Source organism: Monopterus albus, unplaced genomic scaffold (genome assembly GCF_001952655.1).
Source record: "Monopterus albus unplaced genomic scaffold, M_albus_1.0 scaffold35.1, whole genome shotgun sequence".
Lineage (NCBI taxonomy): Eukaryota > Metazoa > Chordata > Actinopteri > Synbranchiformes > Synbranchidae > Monopterus > Monopterus albus.
The window spans coordinates 499,171-522,116 of record NW_018127915.1 but is presented as its reverse complement, the minus strand read 5'-3'; the positions used below and the strand labels follow the sequence as shown (position 1 = coordinate 522,116).

General features: G+C 41.0%; 1 long non-coding RNA gene across 2 annotated transcripts; it reads left to right on the top strand.

Annotated features, from left to right (window-relative positions):
- The first annotated feature begins 4,300 nt into the window (after positions 1–4,300).
- Positions 4,301–22,385, top strand: LOC109958906 (uncharacterized). 2 transcript variants are annotated; one of them, XR_002274742.1, is made up of 5 exons: positions 4,301–4,551; positions 5,951–6,002; positions 13,399–13,532; positions 21,422–21,728; positions 22,291–22,385. It is a non-coding gene; the product is annotated as an uncharacterized LOC109958906 (long non-coding RNA). The 2 variants fall into 2 exon arrangements; XR_002274741.1 differs by having other exon boundaries at positions 4,310–4,551; positions 13,399–13,492.
- The last annotated feature ends 561 nt before the right edge of the window (positions 22,386–22,946 follow it).

Genomic DNA, 22,946 nt, shown 5'->3' with positions numbered 1-22,946 from the left:
CTGAAGAGAGATGGATGCTCAGGTAATTGGCTGACAATCAGGTATAATTTTGGTCGGGGGTGGGGGCGTTAAAAAATCAATTTCAAAGCTGGTACCCTCTCAGCCAGACGCTTAAAGAAATGGAGACTGAGCTGGATAGAAATCATTGTGTTCCATGTAGACAGAAGAAAAAAAAACATGGAAAATGTTTGCTAAAGTTTCTTGTTAGAGGTCTGTGCAGTCATCAACTGAAGCAGGGCAGACATTTTTAATCTAAAACACAAGCATAACAGTAATACTTTAATGTAATGTAATATTGTAATACTTTTTTAAGAGACATTTTTGAGTATGTTTATGCATTTTCCATAGACCTGGCAGTAAAGTGGTGCCAGTGCTTCATCATCACTGCTGTATGCTGCTACACCAGTCAGGGTGTATTATAATACTTTTAGTTCATTTTCTAACTTCAGTCAGTGTAAAATGAAAGGTTCTGTCCACTATGATATCTCTGAAATGTTAAGGTTGTCTACTGTCTTCATTCAGATTGCAGCTACTTTAGTTATAACTTGTTTTGCAGTTGTGGAGACATTGTTGCCAAAATACTTAATTTGTAAGTTTGGAGCGTTGTTAAATGTATAACAATATCATTTTCACACAGCATGAAATATAACTCACATTAGCTAATGCAGGATATGGTTCTTATTACCATTGCTAACTCTGAGAGACGAGACAGTCCAAGTAACTTCAAAACAGTGCTGATTTATCAAGACACACACATTCACACATCAACGTGTGAATGTGTGTGTCTGTTGGTTAAGTGGTGTGTAGCTAAAAACATTCTCACACGACTTCTAGTAACATGTCGTGACATAAACATAAAACCATATTGTGGCTAAGGCTACAGTTATACACGTCCTAATAATAATATTAAACACCCCGTCTATCTATCTGACTAAAAATACCTAACACTAACAAATACAAATTGCCTTTCTACCATTTTTCTGTTTGCAAGCAAGAAAGAACTTGCAGATTTTCAAATGTGATGGACTAATTGTTGGTAATTAGTTTTTTGGTTTCAGTACTTTGAGAAAATGCACTCGTATTGGTGCATTCAGAGATTATGCTTAACAGTGGATGAACTACCTTTGGTTGCTTAAAGGAAACAGATTTCATTTGTGCTGCGTCTAACATCCATCCATGACAACAAGCCTCAAATTCTTATATTTATTCAGCTTGAACCGACAATTTAAAATTTTTTTTATTTTTGCTTAAAATAACTAAAACAATTACTTAATTATCAAAGTTGTTGCAACTCTGGACTTGAAGAAAATGAAAATGAACACAATCAGAAATACAACAGAAGACCATATGTGTCAGTGTGTGTGTCTGCAGGCTTGCAGTGACTATGTATACAGTATGTGTGTATGTTTGGGCAGATGGAAAGTCAAGGAGGAGGGTGGAGACTAGGAGAAGATAATGAGGTTGGAGAGGGAGACTGTGAAAAATGAAGGGGGTAGCTACGGTGATATGTGTGGACTCGATGGGGGAGTGATGAATGATTTGGATCAAACTCAAAGAGAGAGTAAAGACAAGCTGAATGGCATCAACATCACTGATACACACAAACACTGTGAATTTGTGTATAAATTGTTGACAAGCTTTGAAACACACTGCAGCACTTTGAACACTGTGACTTAGTAGCGTGCATGTCGGTACTCAGGACAAGCCTGTTACTACTTGACATGCAAATCTCTTCTCTGACCTTCTTCTGCGTGTCAGTCTCTCTCGCACTCTTACCCCTCCACATAATCTCTCTCTCCTCACTGCTCACTTTCCCTTTTTCCTCCTGCACATTCACATTTCAGTCCAATTATCTATGCATCCTTTTCTCTCTCCAGTATAGTGGCCTTCCCATTTTTACTCACGCCCTAACTCCTGCAGCTGCACCTGCTCACTGTGACCTGTGTGTGCATGTATGCAATACAGACTGTAGTTGAAATAAATCCACATAAGTAAAATGATGGAAACATTACATCACTACAAATAAAACAACAATAAAAAAATGACTTAAAAATGTGTTTGCATGAGATTATGGGGGTTGTTCACTGGTACAGTCAGAGTTGTTCCAGTAAATGTGGACACACGTGTATGTGTACCTTTGTTTGCCAAAGTAACCAGGGTCTATTTTTCCAGCACAGAACTCTCTCTCTCTCTCTCTCTCTGTGTGTGAATGATTAAACCTTGGCCTATGCTGCATTGCCTATCAAGGTGACTGCTGTGTCACTGATTATTACCAAACTCTTTGACTCGCTGCCCTGCTCTGCTCCCAGTAAACCTATTCATATACACATTTTAACAATGTAGATCTATCATGTATTGTAAAGACCACCAAAAAATGTTGTGTGACATTTTATTGACTCTTTCTTAGAAACACAGTTTCTCTACATGTACTACAGAGCTTACAATGAGTCTTACTTTCATGCATTACTCATCAGAATGCTTTCCTGTTTGCTTGGTTTTGTTTTGACCCTGTCTCCAGGGTTCCATTTCTGAAGCTGTTTCTGAAAGAAATGACATTTAACTGTGTCTTATTTTGTAATTATGGCTTAACAGCTGAGAAATAGGAACTTAAACCAAGTGCATGAAGCCAGAGAGACAACTAAAGGGACAATCAACTGGATATTTTCCCATCTTGAGACCAATTATATTTGAATTCCCAGTTGTAACAAACACATCGCCAGCAGTAGGAATCTACAGGGAAACCAAGCTTTGGGTAGTATTTGTCAGTAATCCCCAGGGGTTGAGAGCTTATCCAGTTGTTTATGTACTGTATAATCTAATCTTGCTGTCTTTGATACCTGGTCAGATAAAATCATTATTTGGCAGGAGAGGACTCACTCTCTCTCCCTTACAATCAAATATGCAGAGATAAGTCATTTGTGCACAAGGCTGGGGGTTGTTTTTGCTATTGGTGGGTCAATGTTCATGTTTTTGCACACGTATTGCCGGTCTCTCCTGCAGGCAGCAACAGGCTTTGTCTCACTGCTGAAATGTTGGCAGATTCCACACTGTAGTTGTTTCTCTGCTGTTGTTTCGGCATCAGTCCTCTAAAAACTATTGATTTCTTACATAACAGCCTTTAAAATACAGTGAAGAGATGCTGAAATTATCCACATTCCTTATTTAGTTGTGTGTGATGAATATTGTCAGTTTTCTGTGTAGATTCTAAAGTACACTACACAGTAATGTGCAGAGCATTTCCTCTTATACTGGTAAAAATGCCCTCACTACTGGGAGTTTTTAGGGTTTGGGGTTTTCTTTGCTCAGCAATAGTGAATAGCAGTTGGACAGTTTCTACACCCACACACCAGGTCAATTGCCGTTTGCACAGTGGGATTCAAGGTAATGCGGTTAAACATAATGATAACAATAAGATTTTTAAGTGGTCAGTGCTGAACACATTACAGTTTTCTTACCCATATACCTTTTAAAATTTAACTTTGCTGGTGTCAGAAAGGGAGTTTTCAAATCAAAAAATGGTTCTAAATATACGGAAGAGTATTAGGGCCACTGCATAAATTTTTGTTTAATTAGGGCCACTGCGTTTTTTTTTTTTATTTATTCTCAGAATAAAGTCAGAATTCTGAGATTAAAAATTCTGACTTTAATCTCAGAATTCTGAGAATAAAGTCAGAATTCGGAGAATAAAGTCAGAATTTTAAAAAAAATGTATGCAGTGGCCCTAATACTCTTCCGTATAAATATGTTAATATGTATGTCTTTTACTATTTTGTAGAATGGCACAAATTTTGTTGTTCAAATTACCTGATGGTGAAATTTTCCTGCTAGATTTCTCCCACAATAATATCTGAGAAACTGTTGAAAATTACAGTTTGACTTCCAAAGACTATTTGAAATAAATTTGACCACTTTGATATCAATATGAAAAATGGGAAATGATTCCTGGCTAATAGAATATATATATATATATGTATTTATTAAAGCTACAGTATGTAACTTTTCCAAATATTTTTGTTGTTTACAAATATTTTTGGTTTTTATGGTGTCTTTATACACATGGTGCATTTTTATTGAAGGCTTACTTATTTAAATATTTTAAAATAAAAAAAACTGTAAAATCAAACCTTAACATTATACTTTTTAATCTAGGATGCATATGGAACAATGCTTCTATTTCTCATAGGTTTATTTATTTAGAAGGAAAAACCTGCGTGAACAACGGGGTTAACATGCTTGGCTTTACAGGCTTTTTACTCATGATTTCTGTCGATACAGCTCAGCTTGCCTTTGTTGTTTGGTTTTCTCAGAGGAAGTGGTGAGTGCTGTTCCTGCACCCCCCGAGCCAGAGCCAGAGCAGAAATGAATGCAGAGAGAGAGAGGAGGGCAGAGCAGAGCTCAAGAGAAAGGAGGTGTTAGCAAGAACCGAGTGAAGAAAATGGCGATCATGCAGAACGAATGCCTCCCCTCGTAGATGCTGCAAACGAGTTGAAATTCTTTTAGCCTTACAGCCGGCTTTCCTTTCCACTCTGCTGCACTTTTTACTTAAATGAGGTGAGATTGGTTTTAAGGTGTTTTATTGGCATAGCACCGCTTCTTTTTGTCGATCTGATGTACTCAAAAGAGCCGGGAGAAGGAGACCGGGGACAGGTGTAGATAAGTTGAGCAGCCGCTGTTGTTTAGTTAGCCACGACTGAGCTATGCTAGCGAGTCAGTTAGCATCTTGTTCAGCTAATATTTGACAAGGTGGCATTGTAGTTTGCAGACGTAATCGGCAAACGCTTTTACTGACAAACCAGGGGATATGGCTTACTTGCAGGTGACAGAACTCTTCGAGGCGTGTTGGACGGGGAAATGTTTGCATTTGTAGGAAGTTTAACCTTGTGTTAACGCTAACTAGTGCGAGAATCGTAAGCGTACCTCGTCAACTCTGCGCACATTTCTGTCAAAGTATTGTTTTCGAACATAGCATTGCTGTTATTTCTTGTAATTTATTTATCAGCAATGCACTGTTGTTTTTTTTCCATCTACCGTCAAAATACCACAAAATACCACGATCGCTGCATTTAAAATAGGACCTGATGAGCTAGCTCTTCCTTACGTTAGCTTTTAGCTAGCATTAGCAGCCATGCTAATTTGACGACGTAGGTTGCTCGGCTGTCTGTGCAACTGATTGACCAGCTGGTTGCTCTCTTGCAACGAAGAAACGGCCGTTCAGATGTTCTTAACCAAACAAAATTATGTGTTGAAACGTGATATCGATGTAGATTTGCTGGTGAAATCAACCTGCAGAGCTGTATTTGGGTCAGTTTAACACCCTCTGTCGGCAGTGGGGTAAAGCATCGGGTTAGCTCAACACTGCGCTCGTTTTGCAGTAGTATTCTCCTAACTTTTTACACTCGACCGACGACGCTGCAGACACGGCAAAGTCATATTTTCATCACAGCTACTGTAATTTCATGCCCTCTTAAGACCACTGTTAGTTTGGGCTGCGCAACAAAAATATCAGGCTCGAGAGAAGCCATGTTGGTTAAGCTGTAAATCGGGCAACAGCTGAGATAATGGCCGATCAGGACCCGTGCTGCAACTCTGACCTACACGCACGCACTCTGTTTTTGTCATTCTCAAGCATTTTCTGTTCACATTGGAGATCCTGCACTTTGGGGCATCCTGGTCTCGCATCCCTCGGATCGTGCATTGGCCTCTGTTATGCAGTTCAACCTGCATTTCCACATGAGCTAGATGAAATACTTTTCAAAGAGCAATTACTAATGTGTTTGTTTATGATTGTTCTTATGTAGAATATGTAGGTGGAGCACAGGTCTTTTAACATGTACACCATCTGTAATTAGTTTGAGACATTTCAATGCACTGAAGTTTAACACCCATCTGTGTAACCTTCTTACACGTAGTTTGACAAGAAAGATTAACCTTCTCTTTTTCTCTGTTTCAGAGATTTGGAATTGGAAGCTGTTGCCACCAAAGAAACTGAAGCATCTTAATAGGTGAGTGTGCCATCAAAAATGCACAATTTAAACGATAATGTCGGTAATTTTCTATATTACTAGTATTTTCAACAATCCCCATACAGACTAAAACAGAAACACTTAAAAACAAGTCAGCGAGACACATCGCTGCACTGAGTGACATGTTTCCTCATTAGAAAACAACCTGAATACCGGTTGAAAATGTTTCCTCAAAGGCTTCGAACAGCTGCATGCTTTTACATCAGCTGAAGTAAGCAAGAGTTAGCTGTGCATGGACGAGATCTCCGTGAAGGTGTGAGGAGCTATGGGACTGTAAACAAAACTGAGACCATGCATGAAGATCTTGTGCATGCTTACTCCAGGCGCTGTAAAAACTTAGAGTAGCTCTGGGCCAGCATATTTTGTTTTTACAAATATTCCAGTCATATGTTTTGGAATGAAGAAACATAACACCCACTGCAGCAGTGTGTTTCACAGTTTTAAATAGTTTTTGAGGGCAACTGCGCTCTACGGCACAGACGACAAGCTTATCCAGGTTGGAGAGTGACCGTGAGTAGATGCAATTCATTGGTGGTTTTAGTCTCTTTTGGAGATTGTTGAAAATATTATTAACATAGAAAATGAATGGCTGTGTCCTTGTACCCATTTATATTGCCTTTCTAGCCACTTCTCTGTAGACGATGGCAGGGTCTGTGTATGATAGGCTGCTAAAAGGGGGTGTGTGGGTCCCAGAGAGATGGGATGGACAGCCTCAGCTTATGCAAGCAGTTCCATTTGAATTGAATTGGAGGGCCTGGGTTGGTCTAGGCTGCAATGTGCTGAGTAAGCTCTGCTGTTTTTAAAATTGCTAAATGAGAAGCCAGAATCCCAATGTATTGTGAGTGGAGAGGTGTTTGTGCAGCTCATTGTGGACATGCAGTCTGTCCTCACACGCACACAATAGAGCCGTGAACCGCAACTAGACCGTCATCCTGCTCCAAGTGTGTGCGCCATCTAATCTGTTTTTTTTTTGTTTGTTTGTTTTTAGTTCCTGAATATGTATGAGTCTTGCTGTCACAGGTTTTTAATTTTTTTGTTAGATTTTTTTGCTATGAGTACTGTAATTATGTAGGGCTATCCCACAGCTGTTCGACAGTTCACATCTCAAAAGTGGTTGCTGATGGAAGGGGTGTTTAAATAAGGTGTAAAATACGTCATCTTTGTTTTTAAACCTGGTTGAGTCCCACTTATGTTAAAACATTTGTTATGTTTTGTGGTTTATTGTTGAGCTAACGGCTGTGTAAGGTATTCTGGTATGCTGGTTTGTTTGGAGTCCGTTGCTAAAGACAGATGATGTTTCACATTTTCCTAGTGCTGTGGCATATTTTCCAGCTGTGTGTATGTGGGAGTGACTGTTGCTGTCGCAAATGAATGCAAAGCAATATTAATACCTTTTTAGATGTAAAATAACGTGAATTGTTTTTCATGCAATGCGTCGTGTTGCAGTTTTATTCCTGTGGTGTCTCCCTGACTAAACACTTGAATGATCTGCGTCATGGGAATCCTGTTTCATGTGATCTAAAAATAAAAAAGTCCACATTCAAACTTTAAATGTCCCCCTCCCCCCTCGTTTAGCTTGTCTTGTTTTAGCTTAATTCTGTGATGTGCACATTTTTAAATGGCTGCAATTGTTCATTGTATAAATTAGAGGAAACAGTTTCCGTTCCATAAATAACAAGCTGCCGGTAGTGTACTGTTGGCTGAGGCTCTTTTCATTTAAATTCGTAGCTCTTTTTAAAGTGGTTTTAATTTGTTTGTCAGACACAGAAGCACTGTCCAGCCTTTTTGTTTATGCTCTCATATCCAGTTAATTCTGTTTGAGCATGTTTTATCATAATCATAAAACAGTTGTAACAGTAATTTGTAATTAGCTGTGACTAGTGTTGCTGTTTCTTTGGTTTAGTAGAATAGTCTATCAAGCTTCACTTTCATTTTAGCTTGTGTGGGTCATTTCCCAAATTACCATTGTCTAAACATGTTTGCATTCTTGTCTAAAAATACTTGCAGGGTGTATGAAGTGTTGATGCTGTTGCACTGTAAACTTTTTGGAATTCAGTGGCACAGTGCTGCAAATTCCTGAGGTTTTGCTGTATTGTTTGGGGATCAGGTAGTTGACCATTGCCCTCTGCACAGTAAAGCCACACCTGCAAATAGTCACGAGACTGGGACAAGGAAGGATCAGAAACACAGCATTTGGTGCCATAGACCTGTGCAGAGTCGGACAGGATACGCTACCTGCAAAAAGCCAATTTTATGTGAGCAAGTTATTTAGTTGTGTGGTTGAATGGTTTTTGGTTTGCATTTTGATTCAGATTTGTGCAGCTGACAAAGTTGGTATAACGCCTTGGTGAAATGCTTTGATTCAGAAGGTGTCTGTCCCAGCCTCCTCTGCTAGTGGCAAAATTGAATTGCTTTTTTCCCCAGCCAGAAACATCATAGTGCCTTTCTTAAGTTACTGTGTCCTGAAATGAACCGACCTGATTTTGACTGCTCTGTCAAAATCACAGATTTAATGCAGCTGGGCTGGAAACATCACATCTCCCAATGTCAGCCTTTGCTCCCGGGCTGTTCCGGATGAGGAGCTTGTTGTCATTCACTAATTGAGTGATGACTCTCTTCAGTGGTACTTCAGTGTTTTCTGAGAACATACTAATGCAAATTGATGCAAATCATGTGGTGTTGTACATGCAAATTAGCCACGCGACTGTCCTCTGGCTTTTGTTCTTGGGCGACAGAGAAACCCTCGACTGTGTGTGTTTGTGGATGCTCATGTCTATTGATTTGTGTTTGGGTGTATGTGTGAGATCGGCTGAAAATGCAATCAATACTCAGTTTCCTATAAGCTTAACAGTCCTTGCTGGCTTCTCAGCATGACTCGCTGCTGGGAGAGAAAAACGCTCCTACAGGGTCTTAGGATGCAGTAGTCTAAAGCCTTGGGCTTCTGATCTCTGCCTCCTTGAAAAGCCAATTTGACAGCAGGTATGGAAAGACTAGGAAAAATGCAGGTAGGATGCAGCGGACTCTGTGGTACACTGTTTATCTCACAAGAGCAAAACTAGCTTTAAACTTTACTGAATGTAGCAGATCCCCTGAAGTTCAAAGACAACAGGGGCAGACGATATAGAGTAATGTAGAATGGAATAATAAGCTTTGTTTGTACTTGAACCAGGATGCATTACACACATGGGAATGCTCAGTTCACTGACGCCTGAATGTGCCGGCTTCATGTCTGAAGGAACACCCTGTTCACTTTTTCATAAAAGTTGCAAGCGCAATCTTACTTGGTCGGACAGAGTAACATTTATATATCACTTTGCACGAGACACAAATCTGTACTGCGCATTGTCATGGTAAGATTGACGTAGACGTATTGATATAAAGCCTTGTTAGTGGGCCAGCAAGTCCTGACTGTGTGTGTGTGTGTGTGTGTGTGTGTGTCGCTCAGCTCACTAAAACATGATTGTTTTGGAGAATGCCCTAAACACCAACAGCTTGGGACAAACAAAGTTCTCATGGAACACAATGATGTTTGTCTGCCATTCTGTAGTAAGAAAACTCTGGCCTCATACATTATATACCACTCGGTGTGCTGTCCAATCTCACAGGTATGGCAAATGATCTCTCCGTCACGGTCGTGAGTAGGTCGGAATAAAGACGTGAGGAACATTAAAGTGACCTATGAACCCAGCAGTGTTATGTAGGCCATGTCTGAAAAGCCATATATATCACCCAAAGTGTTGAAAAACGGTCTTGCCCACTTTTTTGTGTCCGCTGTAGTTATCTGACTCTTAAAAACTGTCCTACAGAGTTGTACGTGTTGTCACTAGAGACCCTTTTCAACTATATTCCTTCTTTTTCTGTCTGCTGCTATTTATCATTCTCAACCCTCCCCCTCTCTCAGGATGAAAAAAAAAAGACAATGTATAAACTTTATGGTGGAACCAACTGTCCAGATTGTTATTTTACCCACTTTAACACCACCATATTGAGTAATGGGGTATTTTTAGAAAGCGGTCTCTTTTCCTCGGTCTAGTGATATGTATGTTACACTGAATAGGGAAGGCCAGTAGCAGCATGATCAGACTAACTTTACTGTGTATTTTGTGAAATTACCTGAGTTTTTTTCTATTGGCACAAGTATGCTACAGTGGAAAAACCCGTTGATAATTTTGTACATGCTAAACTTACTGAAGATAACCTTTATAACACTTTTCAAACGGGGAAGCAGAGTTGTCTTCTCATCATTTGTCACAGTTAAACACTGACAGACTCATTAAAGAGCAAAAAGACAGAGGACATGGTTAGTACCTGTACTCATCACCTAGATTAGGCAAGAACTACTGATAATCAGGTTCAGCATATACCTAAAGCCTCAGTGGGTACATATTTTCAATCATGGCCCATATATAATGAAGCATATTAGACCAAGTGGTAAAAATGTGAAATTTCTCTGGCAATTAAACAAATAGCATGGGGTTGATTTTTGTTGTTTGCCTGTAGTTATTTAAAGGATACTGTCACTTTCTGGAAAGGGAAAGCACATTTGTGATGTCATTTTGAGAGTCCACCCCCATGAACCCTGACCCTTGTTGTCCTGACACACGTCTGTCTTGAGGGGTTTTTTCATTATAGGAACCCACTGAAACGTGTCGGGTCACAGGTTCTGTGTTTGATTCACTGCCTTGTGCCTGCTTTGGAGGTGCCTTCTGGGGGCTAAATTTTGGCACCCCTCAGGAGGTAGTGCTAAAATCAAGTTCTAGGAACCACAGGGGGAGGGGTGTGTGTGCACAGTGCACTCGCCTGTGATTGGTTAAATGTCCGTTCATTACACCTCAGTCATTACCATTAAAAGCACCTTGTGTAAAGAGACTCCTATACTGGTTTAGAGGTAAAACAAGGACTTCATTTGTTGGTTTAAGGGTAAAACATGGACCCGGGGAAAGTGCTGAAGACACATTTCTGCCAAGTCTGTGTTCTGCTTGTTCAACAGCTATTTAATAAACTCTAATACTGGCTGATTGTTGCACTGGGTGCCTCCCCCCTCTGTCAGCTGGGTAATTGTCAGTCCATTCATAAACAGATGCTGTTGGTGTGTGCACTCCAGGAGGGCCCCCATCATGCTCTGCTGTTGCTGTTGATGAACCCAGAGCCATCTGCTGATAAACGTGATAGTTGGAAAGGAGGGGAGGAAGGAAGGGGGGGAGTATGGGAACAGAGGGAGGAGGGTGGAGTCTGGAGGTGGTGAGTTCATTTGCCATTGAAACACATTGACCAGAATAGTTTAGGGGAAGTTAAGCCCATTTATGTAGGTACTGATGGCAGTGAATGCTGCTATCAGAGTGTTGTCACAGGTTATTCACTGGTCACCAAAATCTGCACGTGTAGGTCCACACCTAACACTAAAACAGTATGCACCGCACAATGGTGAGCATAACCTAGATCCCTGTGTGATCTTAGTTTCCCGTCACAGTGATTCTGCTGCAGGACTTTGGTTCTTGTTACCATTGCTAACTCTGAGAGACGAGACAGTCCAAGTAACTTCAAAACAGTGCTGATTTATTCAAAGGATCACAGGTAAAATTAACATTACACGCTCAGGTATCTTGCACCTCCAAACTGCTCACAGGCAGATGTAAGATGAAAGGTCAAAACATGAAGCAAATCAATGTGTGTGTGTGTCTGTTGATTAAGTGGTGTGTAACTAAAAACATTCTCACAGACTTCTAGTACACGTCGTGACTTAAACATAAGAACATATTATGGCTAAGGCTACAGTTATACACGTCATAATAATAATATTAAACACCCTGTCTGCTGACAGTCATCAACTCTTCTCTCTAGTTATCCTTGACCAGATGTACCCTGTAGAAACTCATAAGCATGACTAAGCATTTAACAGTCTAACTAGACATCCTATCTCCACTAAACATTTCTAATACATAAAGTATCTATCCAATTTCTATCTGAATAAAAATACCTAACACTGCCGTGTTTGCAATAGTAGGGAGATGCCTTGCATCAAACCAAGCGCTGCCTTTTCCTCACCTAACTGCGTTAACCAATAGCAGGAAAGCATTACATCACGTGACGAGCTGTAGTCAGGAAGAGAAGACTGATTCTAAAACAAATCCAATGTTTTTGACATGGTAAAAGACGATTTGTGCCCTCCTGTAACTATTTTTCAAACATTGCGCTGCCTGCCCTGTACCCCTAGTGCCGAATAGGAGTTAAGGCAGAAATAAATCACTTTGCAGTTATTGGTTAAGGTGAATTCATGTGGACTTGAGACCAAAATGGTGCCCTACAGCAGTGAAGGTACATGTCCAGCAGAGGGGACAGCCTGAAGCCACATAAAGTTGCCAGTTTAAACTAGCCTCATGCACCTTGTTAAATTAAACCTTTACATTGTCATATGTGCTCTTGAACTTTGATGTTCTGGGTGGGGATCATGAAATTTCATTCGATCAGAGGGTCACACCCACAAAAGATTAAAAACCATTGTATTACAGTAAACTGTGTAGTAGGCTACAGACCTTCAGCTGTTACACTAAATAGGAATGGTGGCAGTGCTGTTTACACCAACAAAGGTTTTCAGGTATCTTGCACAGCCTCCTATCGGTGTAGTTTATTTAATCACAATCAGAAAGTAAACCTCATTAATATAGCGGCATCTTTATGCTAATTGTAATTTTTTTAGTAGAAACATTGCATTATCATAAGTATTCTGTATCCGCAAGTACTCAAATGTAAGTACTTAGACTCTGTCTGGAAAAAGTGGTGTTGGTGCATCCCTATTAAAATTGTGCCAAGTGATTACACACTTAATGTTTCAGCTGTGGTGATTGTCTAGGTTGTTTCAGCATCTCTATGTGTCTGTGTTTATAGTGAAGGTAAGTGCTGCACTGTAATCCCATTATTGGATTAGACTGCAGCTTTCTCCTGCAGGCTAAAAGGCACACCCACTGGGACCAGTGCAACTAAGTGGCTGAAGAGATGTCTCAGTATCATAAGAAACTAATGGACTTGGATTAGAGGACCTTTTTGCCGCATTGGAGCTGAAAAGTGTAAAATTCTAATTGGTCAAGAGGTTGTGTAAATGCTTTCTTACAAAGGTTAAAGTTACCACTTTGCCTTTTCTATGGCCAGATGTTTTGATCTTGTTCCATGGTGGCACAGGCAACAAACTGCTTTAATATTACTAGTATTGCTTTAGAAAATGACTTCTTTATGTGCAGACAACATCTAAACCTGTTGGCCTTTCTGTCCTATACTTGTATCCAAATCCTGATGTAATATGCTCCATGCATTAAAACACTGCAAGGGATTGCTTTTCAACGCACTCAGTCTGAACTTAATCTCCTTCTGTTCTCCACAGGGAACGCACCCATAGAGGGAAGAACAGTGGATGGAAGAGAGAGAGAGACGGAGAGTGTGAAGAGGAAGGAGGATAAGAAGATACTGGACGGAAGGTGAGAGAAGAGATCGAGTCTTCTGTCAGCAGCTTCCTGGGTACAAAACAAAACAAGCTCATTTTGGTATTTTTCTTTTCATTAAATTGGTGTAATTGTAAAATCCCACTGATTCCACTGCAAGTCAGTGAGAGATATTATTGCTCAGCCCTCAGTCTAACTGTATGCATTGATTTAGCATTGTTAGGGAAGTCTTCCTCTGTGAGGACTCAAGTTGTTGTGCTTTATCTGCTGCTTCTGTTCACCTTGCACAGCTGCTTATCTACAGTGAGCGGTGTGCCAATGAAACCATAAGGCCCTCCTCTGTGCTTTCTCATTGTTTTGATAGGCTTTTTTTTTTTTTTTTGCCGGGCCCCAAATGCAGCTTTGGACAGTAAACATGGCTGTGATAAATATTGCATATCAACATTGCTCTGCTTCAGGTAATAAAAAAGGAGCACTGCATGCTTAAAATAATTTCATGACCCTCAGTACTGCATTTTAGTGTAGAGACATGAATCTGGCAATACATGATAGGAACTGGCTCTGTAGCACGTTGGACTCCCAGAAGACTTAAAATCCACAAACCGCTTGACTGAACACACACAAAAAAAAATCAACTCTCCTTTTGAGTAATTTTAGCCTGTTTGCTTATTTCAGCTGTGAAGCCGCTTCATTCAAATCTTTTTTTTATCTCCCTGTGTGGTCTGGGTCCTGTCCCTGTTTATCTGCCTTAGTAGTGCCGTGAGCTTCGCTCTAATGTCAGTGCTGAGTGATGGCCTATACCCACCAGTTACAGTCCTCAGTACACTGGTGTTCTTTGCCCTGTGAAGTAGTGGTTTTCATTTGAATTGCTGTTACAGTTTCCATTCAGACCTATTTGTACAGGACTACTACTGTTACAGCTGAAACTACTGTAAGGGTTGGTGGAGGCAGGAAGTCTGATGGTGTCTGTATGTGACCTTGAGTGTGCCATGAAGTTTCAGTTGCGCCCCCTGTCTCTTGCTTTTGCTTTCACTCCTCTCCACTTCCCTCCTGTTCCGCTTGTGTGTCTCACTCTTACTATACGGTTCGATTTGGTGATGTCTCTGTACTAACAAACCAGTAGTTGACTTTATCTTTACAGTACTATACTGTGAACTGGCACAGCCATTTATTGTGATGGAAGCTCTTCCTCTAGATAATGGTTATATAGTAACAAGTGTAATCATTGTACTTCTGCAAGGTTCTGGGTCTATACTGAACGTGGTCTTTTACTGTAGTAACTAAGCTAATTTGCTTTCATTTGGCGTCAGCTGTTGAGCAGGCACAAATTAATTTACCTTTTAATTAAGCAAGGATATGGCATTTAAAATCAGATTTTTTTTCACCATGTACACAAACTGTACTGAAGTTTAGTTGAATGAAAAGGCAAAGTTTGGTTTACAGTTTCTGCAGTATTTCTCCTTTTTTTCCCTGTTGTATGGTAGTAAAATGTAAACCCTTGGGCCTGGGTTAATTTATCTAACAAAAGAAGCATTTTTAATAAGGATAATCACCTTTGTTTGGCCAAGTATGTCTCTCTCTCACTCACACACACACACACACACACACACACACACACACACACACACACACACACACACACACACACAAGGAATTTGTTTCCGGTACAGAACCAACAGCAGCCATCTGCGGTGCCAACTCACACCGATGGCTCTAACCATTGGGGCCAACTTGGGGGTTCAGTGTCTTGCCCAAGGACACTTTAACATGCGGACTACAGGCACCGAGATTCGAACCTCGGACCCTCTGTTTGGGAGATGACTACTCTACCCACTGACCCACCTTGGGTTCTGAAAACTTGTGATGGATATTTTTAACTTTTTAAACATTGAATAAGCCAAAACAATCAAGAGTACAAATGACATACTGATTGAAAATTAGAATTATTAGTAGAGAACAAATTATGCTCTGGTTTGCTCGCAGTGTTTACACTGAAGTACTTGGATGCTGACATGTGTACAGTCAGTGAATGCTAGTGCAGAGTGATCACCAGCATTAAACCTGGATAATGGAATCCAAAGTAATTAGGTCATTTCAAAATAATAGAAAGTGACACAAACACTGGTTTATCTGCCTTGTGGCTGCCAGAGTACATACAAGTCTTGTAAGATAAAAATAGTTTCACACCCATCTGTTCTGCAGCACAATGCAGAGACGGGAATCTAGCAATTCATGAAAGGAATCTGCTCAATATAAAATGGCAAAGCATACTCGACTCCCAGAAGGCTTAAAGTCCTCTTATGCCTGCACTTGAAAAGGAAAAACAAACAAGTAATTTCATACTATTTGTGGAGTAGATAAGTTGCTCGCCTGGTGCCAACCACTAACAGAAGGGCGTGGGTGCACAGGTGACTGGGAAGGCAAATGGATGACTGAGTAATGGACGAATTGAATAATGAGTTGCTTCTCCACACATTGGCTTTGGCTTGAGTTTGGTGGTTGGGTGCCCCTCCGAACCCCTCCCAGCACTGACGTAACAGTGGAGGACTGTGTGACAAGTGAACTTATCTGCTGTACACATGCAGTCTCATCTCCTGCATGTTGTTTTGAAAGAGATGCAGACACGTGCAACACAGTTGTTCCCATAATCTGCACCTTTTGAACACGCCCTCATGCTTGTCATTCCTTCATATTGCTCTCACATGAAACCAGGTGAGTTGGAGCAGGACAGATTCAGACTGCCTGCTTTCAGTGGTGGAAAGTAACTAAGGACATTTACTCAAGTGCTGCACATTCAGTCATGGCCAAAAATATTGGTGCCCCTGTATTTGTCAGATAACGCAGAACTTCTCCCAGAAAGTTGTTGCAGTCACCAATTCTTTGGCATTCTTATGTTTATTTCCTTGTTTGCATTGGAACAACACCAAAGCAGAGGGGGGGGGGGGGGGGGGGGGGCAAATCTGATACATTCCACAAAGAACTCCTAAAATGGACTGGACAGAATTATTGACACCTTTTCAAAGTGGTGCCTTATCGGACAGAAATTCAGGGGAGCCAAGTACAATTTTGAGGTACTTGAGTATTTTGTCTGCTACTTTATGTTTTGATTTCACTACATTTCAGAGGTTAAAATTGTAATTTTTACTGCACTATGTGTGTTTGATAACTTTAGTTACTTTTCAGAAGAAAACTAAATGTAAGAGTTTATTGGCTGCTGAGAAATGTGAAGTAGCTAACTTTCACTGCACCTTTACCAGCTGCAACATGAAAGTGATTAACAAAATAATGCATCACTTATTATAACCCATTATGTACATCAATGTGATATGTGCCCCTACTTAAGTAAACGATGTGAGTACGTCTTCCTCCGCTGCCTGCTTTCACTCCCAGGCTTCTGCTCCATTTTCATGTTGAATAATTCTGTAAGTGGTTTTGCATGTTTGAGAGAGAAACACTGGCATATGCTGCTGCTTCGCTGATGTCATCTTGCTCAGACAAGCCCAAAGGAATTGGGAGTGTTTAGGAATGTTGCCATAACAACAGGGTCTTCCCTAAGTGGGGTGTCTTTACTGGTTAGTTCAGCTCCAGAACATAGACTTAAGAGAGCGGTTAAAGAAAATCAAATATAAATAATATTTTAAACTGTGTCAAAATGCACTATGTAGTATAAAGTGGATGCAATATGAAGAGGCCGCAGTGCAAGCTCTCAAATGGGAACATGTCTGTGACTCAGGAATGTTTGACAGTGTACTTGTGAAGCTGGAACACTTTCAAATGCAGTGCAGAGGTGGAAGATGAGGAAACTTGTCCATAATATATGACAAACGTTTGCTCCAACATAACATTTAACAGGCATGTGGTGCTGATTCTTTGCATTTCTTCAGCCACCTTTTCTTACCATACAAGTGTGCATTTATTTTAGTGAAAAGGGAGAGTGTAACGTACAGTAAGTGCACTACTGCCTGTGTACGCTTGAGGTGAAATCACTTTATACAAAGACTTAACTGTAGCCAAATCCATGTCATGTTCATACACTGCCCACACTTAGTGCAACCCTCTTTCTCAACATCTGCTGAAGGCCTAATTGTGTTTTACTGCCATGCAAATGCTTCTTTAAAATGTCAGCTTTTGGAAAAAAAGCACTGTGCATCAGTTAGATTTTGCAGTTGCATAGCAACATCGAGATATGCGAAAAGCGCCTTTAGCTAAAAACAGTGCTTAGTTGACAGGCACAGGTAAAAACCTGTACAGTACCTCCCCACTGTGCTAACCTTTTATAGTATGAATGTACGGCATCACTAGTATTTTTTTGGTATCACTTTCTAAGCATAGGAGAGTTATCTAAAATGTGACTAATTTTGGGTAAGCATCATTGATGGTATGTGGGAAGTGAGGTGCCAGAGATTCTGAGGAAAAGACTGACCTTTGGCAGAGACCCAAGAGATTTGGGAGATGTCCTAAACAAACATTTGAAATCAGTTAAATGTCTGTTTCACCCCTTACAGGATCACACTTTGATTGTTTGCCGCCTTTTGAATTTGTACCAGCACACCCACTATTCAGAAGGTTCTACAGTTCCCTAGGTACTCAAGACTCAATACAGATACATACCTGTGTTTTTTTGCCTTTGTTGGAGAAATGCTAAAAAGTGTTTTATATCTATTTGGATGAATCCTGGTTTAGATCACACTTGGCTCTACTCCCACTCACCAGGTTAGTTTATGTAACTGCTAAAACAGAAAACGGTGCCGAAACACTTTACTGGTTAATTCTGTTTCTTTACCATTGTTTAAGATTACAGTGTATGGGCTGTTTTGCCTCTCAAAGGCTTCGAAGGGAGAACACACGGTAAAGGGTTCATGTGCTGCTGACTTCAGGAAGTTGACCTCTTTTGCTTTTTATACATGTTAAAAGCTGCTACGTTGCTCTTGCAACCTCAAAGACGGGCTCTTTGTCCTTCCTTTTTCACGTTCCACTTTTCTTTTTCCCTCCTTTACCTTGAATCATCTGCCTTTTTTTTTGGTTCACATTTCTTTCTCTGCTGCCCCTTTCTGCTTGTCTTGTCCCTTTTACCCCCTCATTCCCCCTCTGCCCTGTCTGTAAACTGATAGCAGCAGTGACACTGCTGCCAACTCCAGGGGCCTCATGAAACCATTCTCAGATGGACACACTAGTGAAGAGGAACACACTGTACACTATGTAGCGAGGAAGCAGCAATGAACATGGTTATATACATTACAGTTAATAACAATAGCCGCTTTGTAACACTTCCTAACTAGCAAAAGAAATTACTAGGCCTGAATTAAATCCTGATTATAATCATTACATTATAGCTGCATCTGAGGATTTTTTATTGACTAATCTGGTTTTTATTTTCATGTGTAATCAGCTAAACTGTTGTGCCTATATAATTGCAGGAAATGGTGAAAAATCTAATCACATTGCTTAGTGTGTCTGAAAAGAAAATCCAGAACCTAAAGCTATGCAGCTTGCTCCTCGCTTTGGAAAGTACCCTGTAAGGGCTAGCTAGCGTCTTTTTTTGTTTTACTACCAGCTTAAAAGCACTGTTATTATTACTATGAGTTCTCCTTGAAGGATTGACAACCCATACTGCCCTCTTTGTGCGACCCATAGATGGGCAAGACAGCTGGTATCGTGCACATCACTTCAGACACCATTTTGTGTTTATATTCTTGTTCCCAGTCTCTAAAATCTACTACCAACGACGTGAAGGAAGTTGTGAAAGATGGTGTGTCATGCTTTGTCAAGTACTAGTGTGTAATTTGTCACAGTAAGAATTTGACTAATTGTGTAATTTGACATAGTGACCTTCACCTCAGACAAAAATATCAAGAGCATGGATCAGGCTGCATATTGCTGACCTGACCTGAACCCTTGGGCACTGATGGGTCCCGTTGAGCTCGGTTTGGGTGTCTACCCTCTCGTCTGGACCTGGGATGAGTGACTAACTGACCAGCTAAATTGACTCCGCTTTAATTTACAGGCTTTAATTTATAGGAAATCATTTCATTATAAATTATACTGTTGGTCAAAAAATCATTTTTCTCAGTGTTCACCACTAACCAGTAATGGCTTACTGTAGGATGAGCGTGGCCTTGCCACAACAAAGTCTGAAATATTTTTCATTACTATATAAGGATAAGGATAATCACCTTTATTGGCCAAGTATGTTACACACCAGGAATTTGTTTCTGGTACAGAACCGAGGCAGCCATCTGCGGCGCCACCTCAACCGATGGCTCTAACCATCGGGGGCAACGGGGGGGTTCAGTGTCTTGCCCAAGGACACGTGGACTGCAGGCAGATTCGAACCTCCAACCTTCTGGTTGGGAGACGACTGCTCTACCCGTCGTTGTCCTCTCTGCATAGCTGCTTTAAATTGGATGTCTTGGGGTTGACGGGGTTTTCCATGGAGGAAGGCTGAGTCCTTTTAGTGCTGTGGCTGTCAGAGGACACAGGTCCGTTCCGCAGTCAACACTCTGCTTTTTGGTTTTTTTTTCCTCTTCTGAATAATGTTTCTTCTTTAGAATACCTGTGAGCCACTTCCTTGGAAGTTTTTGTAAAGATTGTTCTGTCACTGCCTGGTTTTTGATTGGTTCCAGAGAGTGGCTAAGCAGCTTCTGGCAGACCTGATGTTTGGATGTTGGCTGTTTGCCCAGGTTTAGCTAGGGAGCCCTGAGTTAACAAAGGTGGAGCTTGGCCTCATTTAAGTGTGTATGGCCAGTATGTAGGCTTTTATAGCATTGATAGATATAACGTATGTTCTGAACCTGTAACAGATTTGTTCATTGTCCGCACATGGGTTTGTTTGTTCTCTTATCGTGTTGGCTAGTGACCAGAGTGGTTGCTATCTGAACTGAAGGTTTATAAATAGACCTGTGTACTGCTGCAGCAATCAGAGAGCTAGCACACTTGCTATCATGCACAGAGAAAAGGTCAGGAGATGTGCACGCATACTTTTTGCTGTCATATACACTGGTCCACTTTCACTGAAGGATGTCTGTCTCTCTCTCCCCCTTCTGTTGATTTGAGTCTTTGTTTTCTTTTCTTTTCCTTCCTCTTTTACTGGCTCTTTCTTTCTTTCTCCCTATACGATACCTTTCTATGTCCTTGCCTGTAACAGATTTTGCTTGCCATGGCTTCCAAGGTCAGTGCTGCCTGCTTTAAGCCTGTTGTATACCCCTAATCTAGTCTAACTCATTCACAAGAAGAGGGCACAGCCTTCTCAAGAAGTGGACTGGTCAGTCTTTCTTCACGCTACTTTTCTGACTAAACCTATCTAACTTGTGTAACTCTTCTCGCATTCAAGTGTACCATCAGCAGTGGAGCGGAAAGATGCAAAGAATTATTCTTCTTCACCAGGGTTACTCGCATTAACACAGTGGTGGTGCCACAACTGGCAAACCTGTAGATTCTGGCTGCAGAAACCACATGTCGCCTTCATAGATGCGCTGTAGGCACTGACATCTTCACCTTCTTTAAAATTTAACTATGCATCAAGGCTAGGGGTGGAACAACTCTCCAAATCCATGGCTCAGTTCAGGCCAGTTTTTGTTATTGTGACCTTCATTGCATCACTGGGATTGAAAAATTTACCATGATTACTTTAGTTTTGGCTACTTTGGCCTAATTCAGGTGTAACCACATCTGACGCATTCGTGTAGTGGTGAAGTGATGGTATGAATCACAAAATAAGTTTGACCTCATAAGAAGCATTTTCCCTGGATTTGTGTGTCACATGCTTGTCTGAGTCACTGTGGGTTGACAAAGTTGTGCTGTGAGATAAGAGTGAGGTGACAGATGTCTCGAAACCTCTGATGTGGATTAATGATGGAAATTGTGATTGTATGGTTTACAGCTGATGGTTCTTTATGAAGTCGATGCTAATGGGCATACAGTATGTTGAAGTAACCTTCTTTCTCTCTTCTGTCTCTTTCTCTGCAGTGCTGGAGCATACCAAGTCAAGGCAGAGTCCTAAATCTAAACTACATCCCCCCCCCTTCCCCCTCCCCGCACATACACTTACCCGCACACATACAGTCCCCAGCGATGCCAAGGCAGCCTGATCAGCCTGCTGCCTGCTCTGACAAGCCCTGCCTCTTCACCTCAGGTTATTGAGGTTGTACCCTGTGAGCTTTGACCACTGACCTCCCCTTTGTCGAACTGGGAACCAGGGGTCACTTGTTCTCCATTCAACCCGGGGACGCCCTCCTGCCCACCGAGGAGCCGCAGCTACAAGAAACACTCGCAGGTAAACTAGTAAAAGAAAAAAAGCAGTGGCTAGAATTCAGTTATGTCTGCATCCTCCGCTGCATATAGGCACAGTAGCCTACATGAACACACTGCTTACGGGTCCTGCTGAGTTGCTTCACGTTTTTCTATCACAGATAGTGGGAACAAAGAAGATGTGTAGTCTTTACTTTGCAAAGGCTTAAATAATTCGGTGGTGGCTGCTAATAAAGGTCATCATGAATACCAATTCAGATATTCCACCATGTTCAGCTCAGACAAATCACTAAGCACAACAAACACATGGAACATCTTGATGTGAATATACCTGAGTTCATAAAAACTTTATAATAGCACAGTAATTTATATTACAACCCGGATAAAGCTGGTAAATGCCAGTGTAGGTTTAGAAACCTGCAGTGTCTATCCACTAATACTCTTCTACTTGCAAGCCTGTCTCACTCGTTTTGTTGGCTTGATTCTCATTGAAGTATCTCTCTAACATCTCCCCACTCTTTGTTTTCTGTCTTTATCGCTAACTCCCTCTGAGTCTGTATGACAGTCTTTCCTCTCTCTGTTTCCAGGCATGGCTCCCATTCGGGATTCCGTCAGCCACTCCCCTAATCAGACAGGTGACTACACATGGCTGCCTTCTTCCCCATTCTTCAGTATTTCATCTTTCCTCCCAGTGCCTTACTCTGACTCTTTGCTAGGTAGACACAGTCTGGGTTGACCTTGACTGTAGTGGATTTTATGTATAGCTTATCAGAGACACAGAGCAATGAGTGAGTGAGAAAGTGGGTGCCAAAGGGTGCAAGAGGAGACCTGGCAAGTAAACACGAAAAGCAGCATAGGGAACTGGCAACCATTTTATGTGAGAGGCTTTGAAAGCAAGACACAAATCAAGTGAGAAAAACCCCAAGATGGGCAATCTGTTGGATGAGTGGCCAAGTGTGAGCTGTCACCATAAAAGGTGGTATTTGATTTGATTTGATTTATTCTTTCAAGCATGTAAAGACAGTTGATATGTCAACACACATAATTTTACACATATCCAACAAATGCTAATCCAATATCAATTTGCTTATACCTAGTACATGCTTGAATGGAGTAGGAAGAAGTCAGACTTATCCAGTCCTACCCCATGACATCATCTTACCATCATTGGTTTGCAAGCAATAAATGATTCACTTCTATTCTCTTCTACACCACACAAGTAATATATTAAAGAATTATTACA